Raw genomic sequence first — 7,285 nt, 5'->3', positions numbered from 1 at the left:
GAAAGAAGGAGAAAGAGAAAAAGGGAGAGACAGAAAGAGGGAGAAAGAGAAAGTGAGAGGAGAGAAAGGGCGAAAACGCACGGTCGCTTTAGCCTCCTTTCTTCCCTGTTCCAGCCAGGATTCAGCCAGGATCGAACGCACGGCCGTGCGTTCGATCCTGGCTGAATCCTGGCTGGAACAGGGAAGAAAGGAGGCTAAAGCGACCGTGCGTTTTCGCCCAAAGAAAAAGAGAAAGAAAGCGAGGGAGAGGGGGAGAGAAAGAGAAAGGGTGATGGGGAAGGGATGCTGGCTGGGCATGTGGGGCCGCTACGGCCCCGGGAAGCCCAGAAAGGGTTGGAGGAGAGGGAAGCAGGGGCTGGCTGCCTCAGCTCTGCAGGCCAGAGAAAAGCCCTCAGCATCTTTGACACCCCGATCTATAGTACAGGTACATAGGGATCAGGGGTTGACAAAGAGGCAGGACTAGAGCAGATACCCTGTGTTATCTGAGGGAAATAGTAGGTTAGAGGTTTGTGAGAAGATTGAGGAAAATATCCCAAGAAACAAGTTGACCCTGCTTCAATAGGCTGAGATACCGTATATACTCGCTTATAAGCCGAGTTTTTCAGCCCAAAAAAAGGGCTGAAAAAGCCGAACTCGGCTTATACGCGGGTCAATACGGTAGAGGGGGGAGGAGGGAGGAGGGAGGAGGGAGGGGGGAACTTACCTCCATCACCGCCCCCGCCGGGCCCAGCCGCCTTCCTCTGGCCGGGAGGGGCCTTCCTGCGCAGGCAGGAGGCCCCCGCCGGCCACGCCGCCGCTGGCCACGCGCCTGGCTGCCTTCCTCTGGCCGGGAGGGGCCTTGCGGAGGCCCCCGCCGGCCGCGCCGCCACCGGCCGCGCGCCTGGCCGCCTTCCTCTGGCCGGGAGGGGCCTTGCGGAGGCCCCCGCCGGCCGCGCCGCCACCGGCCGCGCGCCTGGCCGCCTTCCTCTGGCCGGGAGGGGCCTGCCTGCGCAGGCAGGAGGCCCCCGTCGGCCGCGCCACCGCCGGCTGTGCGCCTGGCCACCTTCCTCTGGCCGGGAGAAGCCTTGCGGAGGCCCCCGCCGGCCGCGCCGCCGCCGGCCGCGCGCCTGGCCGCCTTCCTCTGGCCGGGAGGGGCCTGCCTGCACAGGCAGGAGGCCCCTGCCGGCTGCGCTGACGACGACCACGCGCCTGGGCGCCTTCCTCCGGCCGGGAGGGGCCTCCTGCCAGCCCAGGAAGGCCGCACCGCCGCCGCCACCACCGATTCGCCGCCTCTTCAGGTACGTAGGGGGTTCAGGGGCTCTTCCCCCTCCCCCCCTTGGATGGCACTGGGGTCGGGGTGGGTTGGGGGGGTTGGGAGGGCCTGGGAGGCGGCGGGAGGGCAGCCTGGGGCAGGGGCCCTGCGCTCTAAAATGGCGGCCGCCATTTTAGAGCGCAGCATTGCCGGTAAAGGGAATTTCTTATTGACCCTCGGCTTATATGCGGGTCAATAAGAAATTCCCTTTTCTGGCCTCAAATTTGGGGGATCGGCTTATACTCGGGTCGGCTTATACCCGAGTATATACGGTACTTGGGTTTAATGAGGAGTTCCAAATTTAATAATCCTTCCTTTTTCTCTGACAGAAATAACATCTATCAGTTCAGCAAAGTTGTGGGTGCATGAAAGTCTGTTTAAAGCAGAGCTCTGCTGTCCTTTGCTGTAAAGAACCACAACGTGTTACAATCCTGTTCTTATCCACCAAGCTACTAAGCAGTGAGCCCTTCTAAAGAAGAGGCAATAACGTTATTTTTTTCATGTGTGTTGTAAAAAGAAGATGTTGGTGTGAATCACTTCAGGGGAAGGGAAGTAGTAGGGAGTACCTCAGATTCCTATCCTAACGCCCCCAGGCTTCCTGTATAGTAGCAGCACGTAATCCAGTGCAGTTTTTCATCAAAATTGCCTTACTGACCACTTGCAATCCCATGCCATAACTAAAATCAACTCGGTCACTGCTACAGGAAGGTGTGACCCGGGGGCGGGGGGAGCTGAGAAAGCACCTGGCCATCACAGGAGGTCAGTAACATCACCTGGTTAAATAACATCCCATTAAATCTCTATTCAAGGGACAGAACATTTTTTGGCCAAGTAGCAGGCAAACTGAGGCTATCGTACTTTGGTCACATTATGAGAACTCAAGAGTCACTGAAAAAGATAATCATGCTAGGAAAAGTTGAAGGGAGCAGGAGAAGAGGAAGACCCAATGTGAGATGGCTTAACTTTATAAAGGAAGTCACAGACCTCAGTCTGCAGGCTATTGATGATAGGACATTTTGGAGGATATTCATTCACAGGGTCACCATAAGTAGGCAATTGACACACACAAAGTTGGCAAGCACAGAAGTGATGGAGGTTCACTTGAGTTAGAAGGGGGAATGAACTTAATAAACAGGGGCTTGGAACACACTCGTTTGTTGTTTAAATAAGGGAAATCTGAAATATAAGCAAATATAACCCCTACTCCAGGGGGTCGGCCCTTTGTATAGAGATGAAAGCAAAATGCAAACTGCTTCTCTGAATTGGCTGCTGTATTTCCGCTGTGGTGATGATAATGTGAAGTAAGTAGGAACTAAAGATGCTTTCAGAAGAGGGGGGGTAACCCCTTATATAATTGCACTGTTCTAGTGCTGGGGAAGCCTTGGACTCATTTCAGAAATAAAATATCCATTTCAGTCTGCCATCTTCTGACCTCTGTTTCTGTTAATGCTTCAGAAATGATGCCTTTGGCCCTGATAGAACTTTTCCCGATGGAGCCTTTTCATAAAGAAGTGTTTCTGCTACGACTTCCAAAGCTATCACGTTCTATCCTGTCCTAGCGTTCCCAACTCTAGGTTGGGAAATTCCTGGGAATTTGGGGGTGGAGCCTGGGGAAGGTGGGGTTTGGGAGGAAGGAGGAGGAGGAAAGTTGGTTTTTACATGCCGACTTTCTCTCCCACTTAAGGCAGAATCAAACCGGCTTACAATCACCTTCCCTTCCCCTCCCCACAACAGACACCCTGTAAGGTAGGTGGGGCTGCAGGGGAAGCCCAAATGCAAGCTAAAGCTAGCAAGCCCAATGAGTCATAGTTTGCTGGCAACCTCCTGCTACTGAGCTTCTGGCCCCTACTGATGCTTGTTGTAACAGTGGGAACAATAATGTGGTGATGGAAATTACATCGCCACGACAAGTGACGTTATAGGAATCCCTCCAATCTCTATGGTAAATAACATAGAGACAGGTGGAATGCCATGTCTCGTGTTGCTCCCCTCCCAATGCCCCACCAAATACTCCCGCTCACAGAAGTCTGCTGGCTGGCAACCCTAATGGTAGCACTTCTCTCTGAGTAAACATGCACAGAGTCAAGTTACACCATGTAACATTTCTGGGGTCACAGATAAGACTTCCACAATGAGGAACAGCTCGAAATGATTTGGAGTCCCCATTAGGGGGGGAAGCAAAGCATAAATATCTAAATGAATAAATTTTTTAAAGCCGGTGATAAGGCCCATTCTCTGGGGCATAGATGCCTCCCCTACCTCAGTCACATGCTCCCTCCTCTTTATTTATTTTTTATTTTTGTCCGTGGACAGTTATCCTCCTTCTGAGAGAAAGTACTCAGCTCTGTAGCCTTCCTTCCAGAGCAATGACAGTACTGGTAGTGGTGGATGCATAAGCTTACCACTCACTGACCCTAGTGGATGTGCGAGTCTACCCCCATCCTCCTTCCCTAGGGTTCTTTAAAGGCTTACCATGACTCAGTGCAGGGCCTCTCATGTGGTTGGCCCCACATCACACCGAAAGCACTCATGTTAATATTTGGGCTCTCCTGCTGTGGCACATTGTGGCTCACTTCTTCCTAGAGTTGTGCAAAAAAAGTTTGGGTAAATTTCAGGTTCAGGTTTATTGGGCCCACTTTTTTTCTGGTAAACCAATAACCAATCCAGTAAAGGGGTATTTCGGCTTTATTTGCGGGTTTACCAAAAAAATCAGATCCATTATAGTCTTTAGGGATTTTTTCAAAGCTCCTATTCGGCTTTTTCGGGAATCGCCTATTTGGCTTTGGGCAGATTCCCAGGTTTTGGTATTCGGTCAATCTGAAATCCGAATATTGCTGAAATAGCTAATTTCAGGTTTATTTCGGTTCAGATATATAGATACACACAACCCTACTTCTTCCTTTCCTAGCCTGTATGGGGGAAAGTATTATTGTTGTTGCTGTAGTTGTTAATAGTGATGATGAAAAAATTAACACTTCTGTGCTAATTTAGCCCGAAAGGTGAATCCAGCAACAATCACAAGTGATAATTATACAGCAGGGATCCCCAACGTTTTTTTGAGCCTGTGGGCACATTTGGAATTCTGACATGGCACGGTGGGCTCATCAACAAAATAGCTGCTGCAGGAGACAGAGCTCACCACAAAATGACTGCCACAGCTTAACTTCAGTAACACAGTGTAGATCCTTGTGCTGTGGTGGCAGCTGCTGCCAAAGCAACATCTGCACAGCCAATCAAAGCTCCAGTAGTCAGTCACAAGCCTTGCTGGGCAAAAACCCTACCTGGCCCCACCCACTTCCTAAAAACACTTGGTGGGTGCCACACAGGTGTTGGCAGGTGTCACGGCACCACATTCGGGTCTAGGGTTGCCAGGTCCCTCTGGCCATCTGGTAGGGTTGCAAGATCCAGGTTGGGAACTCCTGGAGGTTTGGGGATGGAGACTGGGGAGGACAGGGACCTTAGTGGGGTCCACCCTCCAGAGCATCCATTTTCTCCAGGGGGACTGATCTCTGTAGCCGGAGATAAGCTGTAATTCCGGAGTGTCTCCAGGTCTCACCTGGAGGCTGGCATCCCTGTTGGGGACCCCTGTGATACAGCTATCATCCACCTGTTTACAAGAATATTACAAAATCAATAGAGATCAATAACCACAACATAAATAGTTTCAAAGGGTAGCAGTGTTGGTCTGCAGTAAAAGAGCTAGATTCAAATCCAGTAGAAACCTACAGGATTTTCAGGATTTTGAGCTTTCAAGAGTCATCTGACAATGGGATTTTGAGCTTTCAAGAGTCATCTGACAATGGGAGAGCTTTGACTCTTGAAAGCTCAGGTTTTGTTGGTCCCTAAGGTGCTCCTGGACTTGAATCTACTGCAGATCAACATGGCTACCCTCTGAAGCAGTAGCACCTTAGAGCCCAACAAGATTTTTTTGGGTATAGAAGGGAGTTTTGACTCTTGAAAGCTTATCTTGTTGGTCTGTAAGGTGCTACTGGACTCAAATTTAGCTCTCACAAAATAAATGATACTGAGATATGTGTATCTGGTTTTCTGACAATCTATAAACTGGCATCAATCTCCCATAATCTGGCTTGCATTTACCTGAATTTACTACTCTTTGATGGTTTGGTTTTTTCTGTAACAAATATCCCATACTTTGGCTAACTGAGCGCTTTTCCTCCCACGCTTGTCATTACGCTTCCCCCTACCCCATCAACTTGGCTCCCCTCAGACTCCAGTTTAGCTCTCTGGGTATTTCCCTTACTTTTCCATTATTTCTCTCTCAGTCATCAAAACAAAACAAAACAAAAAAAAGGTCCCCCTGAATGGCATTTATCAGCATTTTAGTTCCTCTGTTCTCACTCAGCCCATGTAAGATTTCAGAAAGTTTGGCCATTCTTTAGAAAGTGCAAGCATAGCTCCAGGCAAACCGCACCCTATTTCAATACAAATCTACTGAAACTATCAGAATAAAAAGATCTCATGACCTTTCCAAATTCTCTACATGACGCTAGCGACATTGTGTTCCTTTTTATGTTTTATTGTGTTGTTTACAGACCTGCCTTTCCCTGAGAAACCTGCATTTATAGCCACATAATGTGAAGGGAATGACATTCCCCCCCCGCCACCTTAAAATAACTGATTGGCCTTAGTTAGTGCCCAATGCATCGCCAACACCATTATTTGCAGAAATAGATGGGGGACTGCTTCATCTTGTAACACTTTGTAACATTGTACAGGGTCGGCAGCATCTTTTCCATGTTCACAAAAGCACAATACCATATGGTGAGCACCACCCCTTTTAACAATCACAACATCGGTGGGGCCCTATTTATCTGGGTTTTGTGCCTTCATTATCCCGTTTCCCACATGGTTCCTGCTTATAGTAAGTTGTTCTCTTTACCCTGTTTTAAATGCTCCCTTTAACAGAGCCAATTGGTAGATTTAGGGAAATCCCACATGAGCAGAGGTTATGGCCCTGTGGAGCTCAAGCTGTTGAATTTATTACACACTTTCTGTTTTCCTGTAAGATATATGCCGAGCAAAGAGCTAATAAGTTGGCTCCTCTTATGGTTACCTTTCCAGCCCGCCCAGTGGATTCCCATCTGTTAAACCTCCATCCTTTTATTATGTAAACTTTTGATTCTGAATTGTGTTTATTTGCATACTGTGTGCTACTGAATGCTTGTCTTGGGTCGATTATGCATGGGTACTTTCACTCACATTCAACCCTGGTTTGACTTGGTTGTTCCTTAGAGTTCTGCATGAGTTTTCTGTCCAATAGAGATGACCTCGTGCCCAGCCCTCGCAATGACCAGGTCTTCCCATTCCTCTGTTAACCCGGCTCTACCCTCTCCTCTGAGCTCAGCCCAGGTGAAATCCCCGTGCATGAGGCAAAGCGCAGGGCATGCAAGCTTGGTTTCACTCACAGCCAATTACAAAGCAGCATGTAAAGAGGTGGGGATTCAAAGCCTTCCTGCTTCCTCGGAGCTGTTTCTGAGCAGAAGGAAAGCTTTTTAAAACTGAGGCTTGGATTTCTCCCCCCCCCCTTTCAGATTGCTCCATTTTTGTTGTTGTTCTTAAAATGCTTTTTTATGTGGCAGTTGGGTTGGGGGGAATTTTCTCTCACAGTAAGCACTACAAGTAAGCCAATTTCAAAGCAGCATTTAAAGGGGCGGGACTTGATTTGAGCTTGGAGACTGCTGGTGCAGAGTTTCCCAACAGGAAAGTGTGGGTCCAGCGAGCAACGAACCTCAGGTAAAACTCCCAAGCGTAAACGACCCTTGTCTTGGGCTCAGCCTGAGTGAGTCCCACAAGTTGTGCTTTATGGACTGTTTCATTGAGAAAAAAACTGTTGGCAGAAGTGAGGCCAAGGCAGTGCAGGCAAATCCAGGATGGATGCCTAGAAGAATCTAGCAGATTGGGGTGGAGGCAGGATGGAATTTGGAGTGCCTGGGAAAGACCTCCTGAAGAATCTGACACTTCAAGGATGAAGCT

This window comes from Euleptes europaea, chromosome 5, assembly GCF_029931775.1.
Source record: "Euleptes europaea isolate rEulEur1 chromosome 5, rEulEur1.hap1, whole genome shotgun sequence".
Lineage (NCBI taxonomy): Eukaryota > Metazoa > Chordata > Lepidosauria > Squamata > Sphaerodactylidae > Euleptes > Euleptes europaea.
The sequence above is the reverse complement of the archived record's forward strand: the minus strand, read 5'-3'. Positions refer to the sequence as shown.